General features: G+C 47.4%; 1 long non-coding RNA gene across 1 annotated transcript in view; it reads left to right on the top strand.

Annotated features, from left to right (window-relative positions):
- Positions 1-21718, top strand: part of LOC135050603 (uncharacterized) — a 47414-nt gene that overhangs the window by 6989 nt on the left and 18707 nt on the right. Inside the window, exon 2 of the long non-coding RNA XR_010241691.1 lies at positions 436-474. This is a non-coding gene — a long non-coding RNA (uncharacterized LOC135050603). The remainder of the gene's footprint in view (positions 1-435; positions 475-21718) is intronic.

Below are 21718 nucleotides of genomic sequence, written 5' to 3'. Positions count from 1 at the left end.
ATTCAGATAAATGTCCATGTAAGAAGGCACTCAGGAGACATCAATAGTAGCAAGAAAATCAAAGTGTATTTACGGTCGAGTACTTTCGGGGACAGCACCCCGTCCTCAGGACCACACCAATACAGCACAAACAATAAAATTTTCTTGCCACTATTGATGTCTCCTGAGTGCCTTCTTACATGGATATATATATATATATATATATATATATATATATATATATATGTCCATGTAAGAAGGCACTCGGGAGACATCAATAGTGGCAAGAAAATTTTATTGTTTGTGCTGTATTGGTGAATATATATATATATATATATATATATATATATATATATATATATATATATATATATATATATATATATATATATATATTCAATTTGTCTGCCAATAAGTCCAATCTGTAACCTCTTTATTTTGTATCTTCCTTTCTAGACTATGACAACAGAAAATTTAAATGCAATGACTGAATTGGTAAGTTCTAGGGTAATTCACGTGTGTGTGTTTTGGATAAAGATAGAGAATGTATGTTTGGAAGTTGTGCTTTGAAAGTGCCAATTCAAAATACTGAGAGAATGAAGTGACAAATAGTGTAAAGTGTACATTGTGGGTGGGGGGAGCTAAAGAAGCAACCAACTAGTTCCTAACTGCCATGTCACAAGCTGTGTTTGAAAAATGACAGGAGCTGACTGGTTGGTATGTTCAATTTATCACTCTCCAAGGCTTGATACAATTTACAGACTATGGCCCAGATTTAAAGTAGAAGGTGATTGGTTTGTACTTTATTGCACAACTTTCTCTCCCTGCGCTTTGAAAAAAATACCCCCTTATAATCCCATTATATTTCAAATAATTAATAATGACCTTTATTTATCATTTGTCGTAACAAGCACCTTGTACAATTTCCTGGAATGCCGCGTAAGACATATTTCATAAACACACCGTTCTGCGGTTCAAATGCGAACGATTAACCATAATATTTTAAAATATTTCAAAAGAGCAATGCTTTCATTTGTCCCCAATATTGGGGGTAATTCCAAGTTGATCGCAGCAGGATTTTTGATATTAATTGGGCAAAACCATGTGCACTGCAGGGGAGGCAGATATAACATTTGCAAAGAGAGTTAGATTTGGGTGGGTTATTTTATTTCTGTGCACGGTAAATACTGGCTGCTTTATTTTTACACTGCAAATTAGATTGCAGATGAACACACCCCACCCAAATCTAACTCTCTCTGCATATGTTATATCTGCCTCCCCTGCAGTGCACATGGTTTTGCCCAATTGCTAACAAAAATCCTGCTGCGATCAACTTGGAATTACCCCCATTATTCAACAATCTGATAACGATTATGTAAATTAGTCATTTCATCCAAGCCCTGTATTGCATGGCTTAAAAATTGTTTGATACACACTGTTCATGTAATATAGAAAATGTAGATCTCAACAGGTGTTATTAAAACATAATGGTTTATACCAGAAAGGAAAAATCAGTTTACAAAAGTGTAAGTCACTTATGTGTTTTTTAATGTATTTTTCTTTAATTTAATACAGCTGGCAGTGGTTACTTGTGAAAATTTGAGTCTTCCCATAAAATGTTGTTGCAATCTTCATTTCAAATGTCTGAAGTCATTGCCAAATGTTTTTCTTAGCATAATAACTGTAAAATTGACATGTACATGGGTTACGTTATTTGTGCGCCGATTGCTTTCTTTGTAATTTGTAACTTGCATAGTGTTCATTCTAGGATTTTTTTTTTAGGGCAGGGTGCTGATCACTGAGGAGGGCACATTTTCATTTTGAAGGGCACATTTTTGAGCTGACGCTTTGCGCACAAAGCATAGCGCATATGTGTATAGTTTTTATACATATATTTTCCCCTTAATGTATCAGTTACACCTACATACATATAGGACACCCATGTAAAACCCAACATCTGTACTGAGAAAAATGCTATATTTGTCCAGTCTTCTTGAAAGAACGGCTACAGTATATACATAATAAGTAGATAACAATAATTGTCACCTCCACGGCTGAAGTAGTAATAATCCTTATGTGGTATAAAACAGGAAAGTTAAGCAGAGGGTTAAAATATACAGTATAGGTACAAAAGTAAAAGTCTGTTCTTCTACTAAGGAAATAGTGTAAGCAGTACATGCTCACTGCTTACCCTATTCTTTCCCTCTATATCGGAGTGCCGTGTTATGCCATTTACAGTCCCTCCTCTGCCATCCATTTCATTAAGTATAGAAATTGTTTCCAATTTCAGAGGTAGGCAAGGAGTAGACAACTACATTGTAACATGAACTGACTGTTGCATTCTGTATACAAGGGGGCGATTTATGATCCTGCAGGGTGCACTGAAAAAGGGCAGGGTGCTTTTTCACATTTCAAAAATGGGCAGGGTGCAGCACCCTGCTGAAACAACCTAGAAGGAACACTATTGCATTATTTAAATTTCTCTAACGTCCTAAGTGAATGCTGGGGACTCCGTAAGGACCATGGGGAATAGCGGCTCCGCAGGAGACTGGGCACATCTAAAGAAAGCTTTATGACTAACTGGTGTGCACTGGCTCCTCCCCCTATGACCCTCCTCCAAGCCTCAGTTAGATTTCGGTGCCCGACGAGAAGGGTGCACACTAGGGGCTCTCCTGAGCTTCTTAGTGAAAGTTTTAGTTTAGGTTTGTTATTTTCAGTGAGACCTGCTGGCAACAGGCTCACTGCATCGAGGGACTAAGGGGAGAAGAAGCGAACTCACCTGCGTGCAGAGTGGATTGGGCTTCTTGTCTACTGGACATTAGCTCCAGAGGAACGATCACAGGCCCAGCCTGGATGGGTCCCGGAGCCGCGCCGCCGGCCCCCTTACAGAGCCAGAAGAGCGAAGAGGTCCGGAAAAATCGGCGGCAGAAGACGTTCCTGTCTTCAATAAGGTAGCGCACAGCACTGCAGCTGTGCGCCATTGCTCTCAGCACACTTCATACTCCGGTCACTGAGGGTGCAGGGCGCTGGGGGGGGCACCCTGAGACGCAATAAAACATGATAAAAATACCTTACATGGCAAAAAATACATCACATATAGCTCCTGGGCTATATGGATGCATTTAACCCCTGCCAGAATATACAGAAAAACGGGAGATAGGCTCCGCCCCCTTTTCGGCGGCCTTATCTCCTCAGCACACTGGCGCCATTTTCCCTCACAGCTCAGTTGGAGGGAAGCTCCCTGGCTCTTCCCTGCAGTCACTACACTACAGAAAGGGTTAAAAAAAGAGAGGGGGGCACTAATTAGGCGCAGTATTAAAACATACAGCAGCTATAAGGGGAAAAACACTTATATAAGGTTATCCCTGTGTGTGTATATATATATATATATATATATATATATATATATATATATATATATATATATATATATATAATAATAATAATATAGCGCTCTGGTGTGTGCTGGCATAATCTCCCTCTGTCTCCCCAAAGGGCTAGTGGGGTCCTGTCCTCTATCAGAGCATTCCCTGTGTGTGTGCTGTGTGTCGGTACGTTTGTGTCGACATGTATGAGGAGAAAAATGATGTGGAGACGGAGCAGAGTGTCTGTAACAGTGATGTCACCACCTAGGGGGTCGACACCTGAGTGGATGTACTGTTGAAAATTACGTGACAGTGTCAGCTCTGTATAAAAGACAGTGGTTGACATGAGACAGCCGGCTACTCAGCTTGTGCCTGTCCAGACGTCTCATAGGCCGTCAGGGGCTCTAAAGCGCCCTTTACCTCAGATGGCAGATACAGACGCCGACACGGATACTGACTCCTGTGTCGACGGTGAAGAGACAACCGTGATTTCCAGTAGGGCCACACGTTACATGATTGAGACAATGGAAAATGTTTTCTCTATCGTCCTAAGTGGATGCTGGGGTTCCTGAAAGGACCATGGGGAATAGCGGCTCCGCAGGAGACAGGGCACAAAAAAGTAAAGCTTTACTAGGTCAGGTGGTGTGCACTGGCTCCTCCCCCTATGACCCTCCTCCAGACTCCAGTTAGATTTTGTGCCCGAACGAGAAGGGTGCAATCTAGGTGGCTCTCCTAAAGAGCTGCTTAGAGAAAGTTTAGTTTAGGTTTTTTTCTTTACAGTGAGTCCTGCTGGCAACAGGATCACTGCAACGTGGGACTTAGGGGGAAAGTAGTAAACTCACCTGCATGCAGAGTGGATTTGCTGCTTGGCTACTGGACACCATTAGCTCCAGAGGGATCGAACACAGGCCCAGCCGTGGAGTCCGGTCCCGGAGCCGCGCCGCCGACCCCCTTGCAGATGCTGAAGCGTGAAGAGGTCCGGAAACCGGCGGCTGAAGACTCCTCAGTCTTCATAAGGTAGCGCACAGCACTGCAGCTGTGCGCCATTTTCCTCTCAGCACACTTCACTGGGCAGTCACTGAGGGTGCAGAGCGCTGGGGGGGGGCGCTCTGAGAGGCAAATATAAACCTTATACAAGGCTAAAAATACCTCACATATAGCCCATAGGGGCTATATGGAGATATTTAACCCCTGCCTGACTGGAAAAATAGCGGGAGAAGAACCCGCCGAAAAAGGGGCGGGGCCTATCTCCTCAGCACACGGCGCCATTTTCTGTCACAGCTCCGCTGGTCAGAACGGCTCCCAGGTCTCTCCCCTGCACTGCACTACAGAAACAGGGTAAAACAGAGAGGGGGGGCACATTAATGGCTATATATATATTAAAGCAGCTATAAGGGAGCACTTAATATAAGGATATCCCTTGTATATATAGCGCTTTGTGGTGTGTGCTGGCAGACTCTCCCTCTGTCTCCCCAAAAGGGCTAGTGGGTCCTGTCTTCATTAGAGCATTCCCTGTGAGTTTGCGGTGTGTGTCGGTACGTGGTGTCGACATGTATGAGGACGATATTGGTGTGGAGGCGGAGCAATTGCCAAATATGCAGATGTCACCCCCCAGGGGGTCGACACCAGAATGGATGCCTTTATTTGTGGAATTACGTGATGGTTTATCTTCCCTTAAACAGTCAGTTGAGGACATGAGGCGGCCGGACAATCAATTAATGCCTGTCCAGGCGCCTCAAACACCGTCAGGGGCTGTAAAACGCCCTTTGCCTCAGTCGGTCGACACAGACCCAGACACGGGCACTGATTCCAGTGACGACGGTAGAAATTCAAACGTATTTTCCAGTAGGGCCACACGTTATATGATTTTGGCAATGAAGGAGACGTTACATTTAGCTGATACTACAGATACCGTAAAACAGGGTATTATGTATGGTGTGAAAAAACTACAAACAGTTTTTCCTGAATCAGAAGAATTAAATGACGTGTGTGATGAAGCGTGGGTTGCTCCTGATAAAAAGTTGATAATTTCAAAAAAGTTATTGGCATTATACCCTTTCCCGCCAGAGGTTAGGGCGCGCTGGGAAACACCCCCTAAGGTGGACAAGGCGCTCACACGCTTATCCAAACAAGTGGCGTTACCCTCTCCTGAGACGGCCGCACTTAAGGATCCATCAGATAGAAAGATGGAAGTTATTCAAAAGAATATATACACACATGCAGGTGTTATACTACGACCAGCTATAGCAACTGCCTGGATGTGCAGTGCTGGAGTAGTTTGGTCAGAATCCCTGATTGAAAATATTGATACCCTAGATAGGGACAATGTTTTACTGTCGTTAGAACAAATAAAGGATGCATTTATCTATATGCGTGATGCACAGAGGGATATTTGCACACTGGCATCTCGGGTGAGTGCTATGTCCATTTCAGCCAGAAGAGCCTTATGGACACGACAGTGGACAGGCGATGCGGATTCAAAACGTCACATGGAGGTTTTGCCGTATAAAGGGGAGGAGTTATTTGGAGTTGGTCTATCAGACTTGGTGGCCACGGCTACTGCCGGGAAATCCACTTTTTTACCTCAAGTCACTCCCCAACAGAGAAAGGCACCGACCTTTCAACCGCAGCCTTTTCGCTCCTACAAAAATAAGAGAGCAAAGGGCTTGTCGTACCTGCCACGAGGCAGAGGAAGAGGGAAGAGACACCAACAGGCAGCTCCTTCCCAGGAACAGAAGCCCTCCCCGGCTCCTGCAAAAACCTCAGCATGACGCTGGGGCCTCTCAAGCGGACTCGGGGACAGTGGGGGGCCGTCTCAAAAATTACAGCGCGCAGTGGGCTCACTCGCAGGTAGACCCCTGGATCCTGCAGATAATATCTCAGGGGTACAGGTTGGAATTAGAGACGGATCCTCCTCATCGTTTCCTGAAGTCTGCCTTACCAACCGTCTCTTCCGAAAGGGAGAGGGTGTTGGAAGCCATTCACAAGCTGTACGCTCAGCAGGTGATAGTCAAAGTACCCCTATTACAACAAGGAAAGGGGTATTATTCCACTCTATTTGTGGTACCGAAGCCGGATGGCTCGGTAAGGCCTATTCTAAATCTGAAGTCCTTGAACCTCTACATAAAAAAGTTCAAGTTCAAGATGGAGTCACTCAGAGCAGTGATAGCGAACCTGGAAGAAGGGGACTTTATGGTATCCTTGGACATCAAGGATGCGTATCTACACGTTCCGATTTACCCCGCACACCAGGGGTACCTCAGGTTCATTGTTCAAAACTGTCACTATCAGTTTCAGACGCTGCCGTTCGGATTGTCCACGGCGCCTCGGGTCTTTACCAAGGTAATGGCCGAGATGATGATTCTTCTTCGAAGAAAAGGCGTATTAGTTATCCCATACTTGGACGATCTCCTAATAAGGGCAAGGTCCAGAGAACAGCTGGAGACAGCTTTAGCACTATCTCAAGAGGTGCTAAGACAACACGGGTGGATTCTGAATATTCCAAAATCCCATTTAATCCCGACAACTCGTCTGCTGTTCCTAGGAATGATTCTGGACACGGTTCAGAAAAAGGTTTTCCTTCCAGAGGAAAAAGCCAAGGAGTTATCCGATCTGGTCAGGAACCTCCTAAAACCAGGAAAAGTGTCAGTACATCAATGCACAAGAGTCCTGGGAAAAATGGTGGCTTCTTACGAAGCAATTCCATTCGGCAGATTCCATGCAAGAATATTCCAAAGGGATCTGTTGGACAAATGGTCAGGGTCGCATCTGCAGATGCACCTGCGAATAACCCTGTCACCAAAGACAAGGGTGTCACTTCTGTGGTGGTTGCAGAAGGCTCACCTATTAGAAGGCCGCAGATTCGGCATTCAGGATTGGATCCTGGTGACCACGGACGCCAGCCTGAGAGGCTGGGGAGCAGTCACACAAGGAAGAAACTTCCAGGGAGTATGGACGAGTCTGGAAAAGTCTCTTCACATAAACATTCTGGAACTAAGAGCAATCTACAATGCTCTAAGCCAGGCGGAACTTCTCCTGCAAGGAAAGCCGGTGTTGATTCAGTCGGACAACATCACGGCGGTCGCCCATGTAAACAGGCAGGGCGGCACAAGAAGCAGGAGTGCAATGGCAGAAGCTGCCAAGATTCTTCGCTGGGCGGAGAATCACGTGATAGCACTGTCAGCAGTGTTCATCCCGGGCGTGGACAACTGGGAAGCAGACTTCCTCAGCAGACACGATCTTCATCCGGGAGAGTGGGGTCTACATCCAGAAGTCTTCAACATGTTAATAGACCGTTGGGAAAGACCAATTGTAGACATGATGGCGTCTCGCCTCAACAAGAAACTGGACAAATATTGCGCCAGGTCAAGAGATCCACAGGCAATAGCTGTGGACGCACTGGTAACTCCTTGGGTGTACCAGTCAGTGTATGTGTTTCCTCCTCTGCCGCTCATACCAAAGGTATTGAAGATCATACGGCAAAGAAGAGTAAGAACAATACTAGTGGTTCCGGATTGGCCGAGAAGGACTTGGTATCCGGAACTTCAAGAGATGCTCACGGACGAACCGTGGCCTCTACCTCTGAGAAGGGACCTGCTACAGCAGGGTCCCTGTCTTTTTCAAGACTTACCGCGGCTGCGTTTGACGGCATGGCGGTTGAACGCCAGATCCTAAAAGGGAAAGGCATTCCAGAAGAAGTCATTCCTACCTTGATTAAGGCACGGAAGGAAGTCACCGTGAAACATTATCACCGCATTTGGCGAAAATATGTAGCGTGGTGCGAGGATCGGAGGGTTCCGACGGAGGAATTCCAACTGGGTCGTTTCCTACATTTCCTGCAATCAGGATTATCTATGGGTCTCAAATTGGGATCCATTAAGGTTCAAATTTCGGCCCTGTCAATATTCTTCCAAAAAGAATTGGCCTCTGTCCCTGAGGTCCAGACTTTTGTCAAGGGAGTACTGCATATACAGCCTCCTGTGGTGCCTCCGGTGGCACCGTGGGATCTAAATGTAGTTTTAGATTTCCTCAAATCCCATTGGTTTGAACCATTGAAAAAGGTGGATTTGAAATATCTCACATTGAAAGTGACTATGTTACTAGCCCTGGCCTCTGCCAGGAGAGTATCTGAATTGGCGGCTTTATCTTATAAAAGTCCTTATCTAATCTTCCATTCGGATAGGGCAGAACTGCGGACTCGTCCGCATTTTCTCCCTAAAGTGGTATCAGCATTTCATCTGAACCAACCTATTGTGGTGCCTGCGGCCACTAGCGACTTGGAGGACTCCAAGTTGTTGGACGTTGTCAGAGCCTTAAAAATATACATTGCAAGGACGGCTGGAGTCAGAAAATCTGACTCGCTGTTTATATTGTATGCACCCAACAAGTTGGGCGCACCTGCTTCTAAGCAGTCGATTGCTCGTTGGATTTGTAACACAATTCAACTTGCACATTCTGTGGCAGGCCTGCCACAGCCTAAAACTGTAAAAGCCCACTCCACAAGGAAGGTGGGCTCATCTTGGGCGGCTGCCCGAGGGGTCTCGGCATTACAACTCTGCCGAGCAGCTACGTGGTCGGGGGAGAACACGTTTGTAAAATTTTACAAATTTGATACCCTGGCAAAGGAGGACCTGGAGTTCTCTCATTCGGTGCTGCAGAGTCATCCGCACTCTCCCGCCCGTTTGGGAGCTTTGGTATAATCCCCATGGTCCTTTCAGGAACCCCAGCATCCACTTAGGACGATAGAGAAAATAAGAATTTACTTACCGATAATTCTATTTCTCGGAGTCCGTAGTGGATGCTGGGCGCCCATCCCAAGTGCGGATTATCTGCAATACTTGTACATAGTTATTGTTAACTAATTCGGGTTATTGTTAAGGAGCCATCTTTAAGAGGCCCTTTCTGTTGTCATACTGTTAACTGGGTTTAGATCACAAGTTGTACGGTGTGATTGGTGTGGCTGGTATGAGTCTTACCCGGGATTCAAAATGCCTCCCTTATTGTGTATGCTCGTCCGGGCACAGTACCTAACTGGAGTCTGGAGGAGGGTCATAGGGGGAGGAGCCAGTGCACACCACCTGACCTAGTAAAGCTTTACTTTTTTGTGCCCTGTCTCCTGCGGAGCCGCTATTCCCCATGGTCCTTTCAGGAACCCCAGCATCCACTACGGACTCCGAGAAATAGAATTATCGGTAAGTAAATTCTTATTTTATACATTTCTGATAATACGAGTACCACCAAAAAGGGGTATTATGTTCGGTGAGGGAAAAACTACCTGTAGTTTCTCTAACGTCCTAGTGGATGCTGGGACTCCGTCAGGACCATGGGGATAGCGGGCTCCGCAGGAGACAAGGCACATCTAAATAAAGCTTTTAGGATCACATTGTGCGTACTGGCTCCTCCCCCTATGACCCTCCTCCAAGCCTCAGTTAGGTTTTTGTGCCCGTCCGAGAAGGGTGCAATCTAGGTGGCTCTCCTAAAGAGCTGCTTAGAAAGTTTTTTTAGGTTTAAATCTCAGTGAATCCTGCTGGCAACAGGATCACTGCATCGAGGGACTTAGGGGAGAGATTTCCAACTCACCTGCGTGCAGGATGGATTGGAGTCTTAGGCTACTGGACACTTAGCTCCAGAGGGAGTCGGAACACAGGTCCTCCTGGGGTTCGTCCCGGAGCCGCGCCGCCGATCCCCCTTACAGACGCTGAAGACGGAGGTCCGGAAAGCAGGCGGCAGAAGACTCCTCAGTCTTCATGAAGGTAGCGCACAGCACTGCAGCTGTGCGCCATTGTTGCTACACGTCTCACTGATTCAGTCACGGAGGGTGCAGGGCGCTGCTGGGGGCGCCCTGGGCAGCAATATTAAATACCTTTAGTGGCAAAATAAATACATCACATATAGCCATTAAGGCTATATGTATGTATTTAACCCAGGCCAGTTTTCTTAAAACCCGGGAGAAAAGCCCGCCGAAAAAGGGGCGGAGCTTATTCTCCTCAGCACTCAGCGCCATTTTCTCTATCGTCCTAGTGGATGCTGGGGTTCCTGAAAGGACCATAGGGGAATAGCGGCTCCGCAGGAGACAGGGCACAAAAAGTAAAGCTTTAGGATCAGGTGGTGTGCACTGGCTCCTCCCCCTATGACCCTCCTCCAAGCCTCAGTTAGATTTTTGTGCCCGGCCGAGAAGGGTGCAATCTAGGTGGCTCTCCTAAAGAGCTGCTTAGAAAAGTTTAGCTTAGGTTTTTTATTTTACAGTGAGTCCTGCTGGCAACAGGATCACTGCAACGAGGGACTAAGGGGAGAAGAAGTGAACTCACCTGCGTGCAGGATGGATTGGCTTCTTGGCTACTGGACATTAGCTCCAGAGGGACGATCACAGGTACAGCCTGGATGGTCACCGGAGCCTCGCCGCCGGCCCCCTTGCAGATGCTGAAACGAGAAGAGGTCCAGAATCGGCGGCAGAAGACTCCTCAGTCTTCTTAAGGTAGCGCACAGCACTGCAGCTGTGCGCCATTTTCCTCTCAGCACACTTCACACGGCAGTCACTGAGGGTGCAGGGCGCTAGGAGGGGGGCGCCCTGGGAGGCAAATGAAAACCTTTTTTGGCTAAAAATACCTCACATATAGCCTCCGGGGGCTATATGGAGATATTTAACCCCTGCCAGGATCCGTTAAGAGCGGGAGACGAGGCCGCCGAAAAAGGGGCGGGGCCTATCTCCTCAGCACACAGCGCCATTTTCCCTCACAGAAAGGCTGGAGGGAAGGCTCCCAGGCTCTCCCCTGCACTGCACTACAGAAACAGGGTTAAAACAGAGAGGGGGGGCACTAATTTGGCGTTAGAAATATATAAAAAAGATGCTATAAGGGAAAACACTTATATAAGGTTGTCCCTATATAATTATAGCGTTTTTGGTGTGTGCTGGCAAACTCTCCCTCTGTCTCTCCAAAGGGCTAGTAGGTCCTGTCCTCTATCAGAGCATTCCCTGTGTGTGTGCTGTGTGTCGGTACGTGTGTGTCGACATGTATGAGGACGATGTTGGTGAGGAGGCGGAGCAATTGCCTGTAATGGTGATGTCACTCTCTAGGGAGTCGACACCGGAATGGATGGCTTATTTAGGGAATTACGTGATAATGTCAACACGCGCCAAGGTCGGTTGACGACATGAGACGGCCGACAAACAATTAGTACCGGTCCAGACGTCTCAAAAACACCGTCAGGGGTTTTAAAACGCCCGTTTACTTTAGTCGGTCGACACAGACACAGACAGGGACACTGAATCCAGTGTCGACGGTGAATAAACAAACGTATTCCTTATTAGGGCCACACGTTAAGGGCAATGAAGGAGGTGTTACATATTTCTGATACTACAAGTACCACAAAAGAGGGTATTATGTGGGATGTGAAAAAACTACCGTAGTTTTTCCTGAATCAGATAAATTAAATGAAGTGTGTGATGATGCGTGGGTTCCCCCCGATAGAAAATATGGGCGGTATACCCTTTCCCGCCAGAAGTTAGGGCGCGTTGGGAAACACCCCTTAGGGTGGTTAAGGCGCTCACACGCTTATCAGAACAAGTGGCGGTACCGTCTATAGATAGGGCCGTCCTCAAGGAGCCAGCTGACAGGAGGCTGGAAAAATATCATAAAAAGTATATACACACATACTGGTGTTATACTGCGACCAGCGATCGCCTCAGCCTGGATGTGCAGAGCTGGGGTGGCTTGGTCGGATTCCCTGACTAAAAATATTGATACCCTTGACAGGGACAGTATTTTATTGACTATAGAGCATTTAAAGGATGTATTTCTATATATGCGAGATGCACAGAGGGATATTTGCACTCTGGCATCAAGAGTAAGTGCGATGTCCATATCTGCCAGAAGATGTTTATGGACACGACAGTGGTCAGGTGATGCAGATTCCAAACGGCACAAAGGTGTATTGCCGTATAAAGGAAGAGGAGTTATTTGGGGTCGGTCCATCGGACCTGGTGGCCACGGCAACTGCTGGAAAATCCACCGTTTTTACCCTAAGTCACATCTCTGCAGAAAAAGACACCGTCTTTTCAGCTTCAGTCCTTTCGTCCCTATAAGAGTCATATCTGCCCAGGGATAGAGGAAAGGGAAGAAGACTGCAGCAGGCAGCCCATTCCCAGGAACAGAAGCGTTCCAACCCTTCTGACAAGCTCTCAGCATGACGCTGAGACCGTACAGGACCCCTGGATCCTACAAGTAGTATCCAAGGGGTACAGTTTGGAATGTCGAGACGTTTCCCCTGCGCAGGCTCCTGAAGGCTGCTTTACCAAGGTCTCCCTCCGACAAGGAGGCAGTATGGGAAAAATTCACGAGCTGTATTCCCAGCAGGTGATAATTAAATTACCCCTCCTACAACAAGAAAAGGGGTATTATTCCACACTATATTGTGGTACTGAAGCCAGAAGGCTAGGTGAGACCTATTCTAAATCTAAAAAAATTTGAACACTTACAAAGGTTCAAATCAAGATGGAGTCACTCAGAGCAGTGATAACGAACCGGGAAGAAGGGGACTATCTGGTGTCCCGAGACATCAGGGATGCTTACCTCCATGTCCCAAATTTGCCCTTATCACTAAGGGTACCTCAGGTTCGTGGTACAGAACTGTCACTATCAGTTTCAGACGCTGCCGTTTGGATTGTCTACGGCACCCCGGGTCTTTACCAAGGTAATGGCCGAAATGATGGTTCTTCTTCGAAGAAAAGGCGTCTTAATTATCCCTTACTTGGACGATCTCCTGATAAGGGCAAAGTCCAGGGAACAGTTGGAGGTCGGAGTAGCACTATCTCGGATACTGTTACAACAGCAGGGGTGGATTCTAAAGATTCCAAAATCGCAGCTGATCCCGACAACAAGTCTCCTGTGCTTAGGGATGATTCTGGACACAGTCCAGAAAAAGGTGTTTCTCCCGAAAGAGAAAGCCAGGGAGTTATCCGAGCTAGTCAGGAACCTCCTAAAATCAGTGCATCATTGCACAAGGGCCATGGTAAAAAAATGGTGACTTCCTTCGAAGCAATTCCAGTCGGCAGATTTCATGCAAGAACTTTTCAGTGGGATCTGCTGGACAAATGGTCCGGATCGCATCTTCAGATGCATCAACGGATAACCCTATATCCAAGGACAAGGGTGTCTCTCCTGTGGTGGTTACAGAGTGCTCATCTTCTAGAGGGCCGCAGATTCGGCATTCAGTTTTGGATGTTGGTGACCACGGAGGCCAGCCCGAGAGGCTGGGGAGCAGTCACACAAGGAAAAAATTTCCAGGGAGTGTGATCAAGTCTGGAGATTTTTCTCCACATAAATATAGCTAAGGGTAAATTTATAATGCTCTAAGCTTAGCAAGACCTCTGCTTCAAGGTCAGCCGGTATTGATCCAGTGGGATAAAACATCACGGCAGTCGCCCACGTAAATAGACAGGGCGGCACAAGAAGCAGGAGGGCAGTGGCAAAAACTGCAAGGACTTTTCGCTGGGCGGAAAATCATGTGATAGCACTGTCAGCAGTGTTTCATTCCGGGAATGGAAACTGGGAAGCAGACTTCCTCAGTAGGCACGACCTCCACCCGGCAGAGTGGGAACTTCATGGGGAAGTTTTCCACATAATTGTAAACCGTTGGGAATTACCAAAGGTGGACATGATGGCGTCCCGTCTGAACAAAAAACGGGACAGGTATTGCGCCAGGTTAAGAGACCCTCAGGCAATAGCTGTGGACGTTCTGGTAACACCGTGGGTGTACCAGTCGGTGTATGTGTTCCATCCTCTGCTTTTCATACCTAAGGTACTAAGAATTATAAGACGTAGAGGAGTAAGAACTATACTCATGGCTCCGGATTGGCCAAGAAGGACTTGGTACCCGGAACTTCAAGAGATGCTCACAGAGGACTTATGGCCTCTGCCGCTAAGAAGGGACTTGTTTCAGCAAGTACCATGTCTGTTCCAAGACTTACCGCAGCTGCGTTTGACGGCATGGCGGTGGAACGCCGGATCCTAAGGGAAAAGGCATTCAGGAAGAGGTCATTCCTACCCTGGTCAAAGCCAGAAAGGAGGTGACCGCACAACATTATCACCACATGTGGCGAAAATATGTTGCGTGGTGTGAGGCCAGGAAGGCCCCACGAAGAAATTTCAACTCGGTCGATTCCTGCATTTCTTGCAAACAGGAGTGTCTATGGGCCTCAAATTGGGGTCCATTAAGGTTCAAATTTCGGCCCTGTCGATTTTTCTTCCAGAAAGAAGTGGCTTCAGTTCCTGAAGTCCAGAAGTTTGTCAAGGGAGTATTGCATATACAACCCCCTTTTGTGCCTCCAGTGGCACTGTGGGATCTCAACGTAGTTCTGGGATTCCTCAAAACACATTGGTTTAAAACCAGTCAAATCTGTGGATTTGAAGCATCTCACATGAAAAGTGAACATGCTCTTGGACCTGGCCTGGACCAGGCGAGTGTCAAATTGGTGGTTTTTTTCTCAAAAAAGCCCATATCTGTTTGTCCATTCGGACAGGGCAGAGCTGCGGACTCGTCCCCAGTTCTCTCCCTAAGGTGGTGTCAGTGTTTCACCTGAACCAGCTTATTGTGGTGTCTTGCGCCTACTAGGGACTTGGAGGACTCCAAGTTGCTAGATGTGGTCAGGGCCCTGAAAATATAGGTTCCAGGACGGCTGGAGTCAGGAAAACTGACTTGCTGTTATCCTGTATGCACCCAACAAACTGGGTGCTCTTGCTTTTAAGCAGACTTTTGCTAGTTGGATGTGTAATACAATTCAGCTTGCACATTCTGTGGCAGGCCTGCCACAGCCAAAATATGTAAATGCCCATTCCACAAGGAAGGGGGCTCATCTTGGGCGGCTGCCCGAGGGGTCTCGGCTTTACAACTTTGCCGAGCGGCTATTTAGTCAGGGGCAAACACGTTTGTAAAATCCTACAAATTTGATATCCTGGCTAAGGAGGACCTGGAGTTCTCTCATTCGGTGCTGCAGAGTCATCTGCACTCTCCCGCCAGTTTGGGAGCTTTGGTATAATCCCCATGGTCCTTTCAGGAACCCCAGCATCCACTAGGACGATAGAGAAAATAAGAATTTACTTACCGATAATTCTATTTCTCGGAGTCCGTAGTGGATGCTGGGCGCCCATCCCAAGTGCGGATTATCTGCATTACTTGTACATAGTTACAAAAATCGGGTTATTATTGTTGTGAGCCATCTTTTTTAGAGGCTCCGCTGTTATCATACTGTTAACTGGGTTCAGATCACAGGTTGTACAGTGTGATTGGTGTGGCTGGTATGAGTCTTACCCGGGATTCATAAATCCTTCCTTATTGTGTACGCTCGTCCGGGCACAGTACCTAACTGAGGCTTGGAGGAGGGTCATAGGGGGAGGAGCCAGTGCACACCACCTGATCCTAAAGCTTTACTTTTTGTGCCCTGTCTCCTGTGGAGCCGCTATTCCCCTATGGTCCTTTCAGGAACCCCAGCATCCACTACGGACTCCGAGAAATAGAATTATCGGTTAGTAAATTCTTATTTTCCTGCTCAGCTCCGCTGGTGGTGAGGAAGGCTCCCAGGACTCTCCCCTGCACTGCACTACAGAAACAGGGTAACAAAGAGAAGGGGGGCATAATTTGGCGATATTGATATATTAAAAGCGCTTATATCAAAAACAACACCTTCTAGGGTTGTTTATATACATTTATAGCGTTTTTGGTGTGTGCTGGCAAACTCTCCCTCTGTCTCCCCAAAGGGCTAAGAGGGTCCTGTCTTCGATTAGAGCATTCCCTGTGTGGCTGCTGTGTGTCGGTACGTGTGTGTCGACATGTATGAGGACGATGTTGGTGTGGAGGCAGAGCAATTGCCGGTAATGGTGATGTCACCCCCTAGGGAGTCGACACCGGAATGGATGGCTTTAGTTATGGAATTACGTGATAATGTTAGCACATTACAAAAGTCAGTTGACGAAATGAGACGGCCGGAAAACCAGTTAGCACCGGCTCAGGCGTCTCAGACACCGTCAGGGGCTGTAAAACGTCCCTTACCTCAGTCAGTCGACACGGGTACCGACACAGATGAATCTAGTGTCGACGGTGAAGAAACAAACGTATTTTCCAATAGGGCCACACGTTATATGATCACGGCAATGAAGGAGGCTTTGCAGATCTCTGATACTGCTGGTACCTCAAAAAGGGGTATTATGTGGGGGGTAAAAAAACTACCTGTAGCTTTTCCAGAATCAGAGGAATTGAATGACGTGTGTGACGAAGCGTGGGTTAACCCAGATAGAAAACTGCTAATTTCCAAGAAGTTATTGGCATTATACCCTTTCCCACCAGAGGTTAGGGCGCGCTGGGAAACACCCCCTAGGGTGGATAAGGCGCTCACACGTTTATCAAAGCAAGTGGCGTTGCCGTCTCCTGATACGGCCGCCCTCAAGGATCCAGCAGATAGGAGGCTGGAAACTACACTGAAGAGTATATACACACATACTGGTGTTATACTGCGACCGGCAATAGCCTCAGCCTGGATGTGCAGTGCTGGGGTAGTGTGGTTGGATTCTCTGACTGAAAATATTGATACCCTGGATAGGGACAGTATTTTATTGACTCTAGAGCAATTAAAGGATGCTTTTCTTTATATGCGAGATGCTCAGAGGGATATTTGTACTCTAGCATCAAGAGTAAGCGCGATGTCCATATCTGCCAGAAGAAGTTTATGGACGCGACAGTGGTCAGGTGATGCGGATTCCAAAAGGCATATGGAAGTATTGCCATATAAAGGAGAGGAATTATTTGGGGTCGGTCTTTCGGACCTGGTGGCCACGGCAACTGCCGGCAAATCCACTTTTTTACCTCAGACCCCCTCCCAACAGAAAAAGACACCGTCTTTTCAGCCGCAGTCCTTTCGCTCCTATAAAAACAAGCGACCAAAAGGACAGTCTTATCTGCCGCGAGGCAGAGGAAAGGGTAAGAGAGGGCAGCAAGCAGCCCCTGCCCAGGACCAGAAGCCCGCCCCGGGTTCTACAAAGCCATCAGCATGACGCTGGGGCTTTACAGGCGGACTCAGGAGCGGTGGGGGGTCGACTCAAGATTTTCAGCAATCAGTGGGCTCGCTCACAAGTGGACCCGTGGATCCTGCAGATAATATCTCAGGGTTACATGTTGGAGTTCGAAAGGTCTCCCCCTCGCCGGTTCCTAAAGTCTGCTTTACCAACGTCTCCCTCAGAAAGGACGTCGGTTTTGGAAGCCATTCACAAGCTGTATTCTCAGCAGGTGATAGTCAAGGTACCCCTCCTACAACAGGGAAAGGGGTATTATTCCACACTATTTGTGGTACCGAAGCCGGACGGTTCGGTAAGACCTATTCTAAACCTGAAATCCTTGAACCTGTACATACAGAAATTCAAGTTCAAGATGGAGTCACTCAGAGCAGTGATAGCGAATCTGGAAGAAGGGGACTTCATGGTGTCCCTGGACATAAAATATGCTTATCTGCATGTCCCAATTTACCCCTCACACCAAGGGTATCTCAGGTTCATGATACAAGACTGTCATTATCAGTTTCAAACGCTGCCGTTTGGTTTGTCCACGGCCCCTCGGGTCTTTACCAAGGTAATGACCGAAATGATGGTTCTTCTACGAAGAAAAGGCGTATTAATTATCCCTTACTTGGACGATCTCCTGATAAGGGCAAAGTCCAGAGAACAGCTGGAAGTCGGTGTAGCACTAACCCAGGTAGTGCTTCAGCAACACGGGTGGATTCTGAATCTTCCAAAATCTCAATTGACCCCGACAACTCGTCTGCTGTTCCTGGGAATGATTCTGGACACGGTTCAGAAAAAGGTGTTTCTCCCGGAGGAGAAAGCAAGGGAGTTATCCGAACTTGTCAGGAACCTCCTAAAACCAGGAACTGTCAGTACATCAATGCACAAGAGTCCTGGGAAAGATGGTGGCTTCTTACGAAGCGATTCCATTCGGCAGATTCCATGCACGGACATTTCAGTGGGATCTGCTGGACAAATGGTCCGGATCGCATCTGCACATGCATCAGCGGATAACACTGTCACCAAGAACAAGGTTGTCTCTCCTGTGGTGGTTGCAGAGTGCCCATCTGTTAGAGGGCCGCAGATTCGGCATACAGGACTGGGTCCTGGTGACTACGGATGCCAGCCTACGAGGCTGGGGAGCAGTCACACAGGGATGAAACTTCCAGGGCGTGTGGTCAAACCTGGAGACGTCCCTTCACATAAATATACTGGAGCTAAGAGCGATCTACAATGCTCTAAGCCTGGCAAAATCGCTGCTTCAGAGTCAGCCGGTGTTGATCCAGTCGGACAACATCACGGCAGTCGCCCACGTAAACCGACAAGGCGGCACGAGAAGCAGAAGAGCAATGACAGAAGCTGCAAGGATTCTGCGCTGGGCGGAGAATCATGTCATAGCACTGTCAGCAGTGTTCATCCCGGGAGTGGACAACTGGGAAGCAGACTTCCTCAGCAGACACGACCTTCACCCGGGAGAGTGGGGACTTCATCCAGAAGTCTTCCACATGATTGTGAACCGTTGGGAAAAACCAAAGGTGGACATGATGGCGTCTCGCCTCAACAAAAAATTGGACAGATATTGCGCCAGGTCAAGAGACCCTCAGGCAATAGCTGTGGACGCTCTGGTAACACCGTGGGTGTACCAGTCAGTGTATGTGTTCCCTCCTCTGCCTCTCATACCAAAGGTACTGAGAATTATACGGAAAAGAGGAGTAAGAACAATACTGGTGGCTCCGGACTGGCCAAGAAGAACTTGGTATCCGGAACTTCAAGAGATGCTCACGGAGGATCCGTGGCCTCTACCTCTAAGAAGGGATCTGCTTCAGCAGGGACCTTGTATGTTCCAAGACTTACCGCGTCTGCGTTTGACGGCATGGCGGTTGAACGCCGGATTCTAAAAGAAAAGGGCATTCCAGAGGAAGTTATTCCTACCTTGATTAAGGCTAGAAAGGAAGTGACTGTACAACATTATCACCACATTTGGCGGAAATATGTTGCGTGGTGTGAGGCCAAGAAGGCTCCAACGGAAGAATTTCAATTGGGTCGATTCTTACATTTCCTGCAAGCAGGATTGTCTATGGGCCTAAAATTGGGGTCCATTAAAGTTCAAATTTCGGCCTTATCAATCTTCTTCCAGAAGGAATTGGCATCAGTGCCTGAAGTACAAACTTTTGTCAAAGGTGTACTACATATACAACCCCCAATAGTGCCTCCAGTGGCACCGTGGGATTTGAACGTAGTTTTGAATTTTCTCAAATCTCATTGGTTTGAGCCTCTAAAATCGGTAGATTTAAAATACCTTACATGGAAGGTAACCATGCTATTGGCCCTGGCTTCAGCCAGGAGAGTTTCAGAGTTGGCGGCTTTATCATACAAAAGCCCATATCTGATTTTCCATTCGGACAGGGCAGAACTGCGGACACGTCCTCCTTTTCTCCCTAAGGTGGTTTCGGCTTTTCACTTGAACCAGCCTATTGTGGTGCCTGCGGCTACTAGCGACTTGGAGGACTCCAAGTTACTGGACGTTGTCAGAGCATTAAAAATATATATTTCAAGGACAGCTGGAGTCAGAAAATCTGACTCGTTGTTTATATTGTATGCACCCAACAAGATGGGTGCTCCTGCGTCTAAACAGACGATTGCACGTTGGATCTGTAGCACAATCCAACTTGCACATTCTGTGGCAGGCCTGCCACAGCCTAAATCTGTAAAGGCCCACTCCACAAGGAAAGTGGGCTCATCTTGGGCGGCTGCCCGAGGGGTCTCGGCATTACAACTTTGCCGAGCAGCTACGTGGTCAGGGGAGAACACGTTTGTAAAATTTTACAAATTTGATACTCTGGCTAAGGAGGACCTGGAGTTCTCTCATTCGGTGCTGCAGAGTCATCCGCACTCTCCCGCCCGTTTGGGAGCTTTGGTATAATCCCCATGGTCCTGACGGAGTCCCAGCATCCACTAGGACGTTAGAGAAAATAAGAATTTACTTACCGATAATTCTATTTCTCATAGTCCGTAGTGGATGCTGGGCGCCCATCCCAAGTGCGGATTGTCTGCAATACTTGTACATAGTTATTGTTACAAAGATCGGGTTATTACTATTGTTGTGAGCCATCTTTTCAGAGGCTACTTCGTTTTTTGTTATCATACTGTTAACTGGGTTCAGATCACAAGTTGTACGGTGTGATTGGTGTGGCTGGTATGAGTCTTACCCGGGATTCAAGATCCTTCCTTATTGTGTACGCTCGTCCGGGCACAGTACCTAACTGAGGCTTGGAGGAGGGTCATAGGGGGAGGAGCCAGTACGCACCATGTGATCCTAAAAGCTTTATTTAGATGTGCCTTGTCTCCTGCGGAGCCCGCTATCCCCATGGTCCTGACGGAGTCCCAGCATCCACTACGGACTATGAGAAATAGAATTATCGGTAAGTAAATTCTTATTTTTCCTGAATCTGAGAAATAAAATGAGGTGTGATGATGCGTGGGTTTCCCCCCGATAACAATTGATAATTTCTTAAAAAGTATTGGTGTATACCCTTTCCCGCCAGAGGTTAGGGTGCGTTGGGAAACACCCCCTAGGGGGGATAAGGCGCTCACACGCTTGTAAGAACAAGGGCTCTACCCTCTCATGAGATGGCCGCCCTTAAGGATCCTGCTGATAGAAAGCAGGAGGGTATCCAAAAATGTATTCACACACATACTGGTGTTATACTGCGACCAGCAATCGCCTCAGCCTGGAGGTGCAGTGCTGGGTTGGCATGGTCGGATTCCCTGACTGGAAATATTGATATCCTAGATAAGGATAGTATATTACTGCCTATAGAGCATTTAAAAGATGCATTTCTATATATGCATGATGCACAGCGTAATATTTGCCGACTGGCATCAAGTATAAGTGCGTTGTCCAATTCTACCAGTAAAATGGTCAGGTTATGCGGATTCCAAACGGCATTTGGAAGTATTGCCTTTGAAAAGGGACATTTGGGGTCGGTCTTTTAGACCTGGTGGCCACGGCAACAACTGGGAAATCCACGTTTGTACCCCAGGTCGCCTCTCAAAATAAGACGCCGTATTATCAGGCGCAGTCCTTTGTTGGCAAGCGGACAAAAGGTTCCTCTTTTCTGCTCGTGACAGAGGGAGAGGAAAAAGGCTGAAGAGATTAGCCAGTTCCCAGGAACAGAAATCCTTTCCCGCCTCTGCCAAGCCCTCAGTATGACGCTAGGGCCTTACAAGCTCAGGCACGGTGGGGGCCCGTTCTCAATGAATTTCAGTGCGCAGTGGGCTCACTCGCAAGTAGACCTCTGGATCCTTCAGGTAATATCTCAAGGGTAC

Source organism: Pseudophryne corroboree, chromosome 2 (genome assembly GCF_028390025.1).
Source record: "Pseudophryne corroboree isolate aPseCor3 chromosome 2, aPseCor3.hap2, whole genome shotgun sequence".
Taxonomy (NCBI): domain Eukaryota; kingdom Metazoa; phylum Chordata; class Amphibia; order Anura; family Myobatrachidae; genus Pseudophryne; species Pseudophryne corroboree.
The sequence above is the reverse complement of the archived record's forward strand: the minus strand, read 5'-3'. Positions and strand labels throughout refer to the sequence as shown.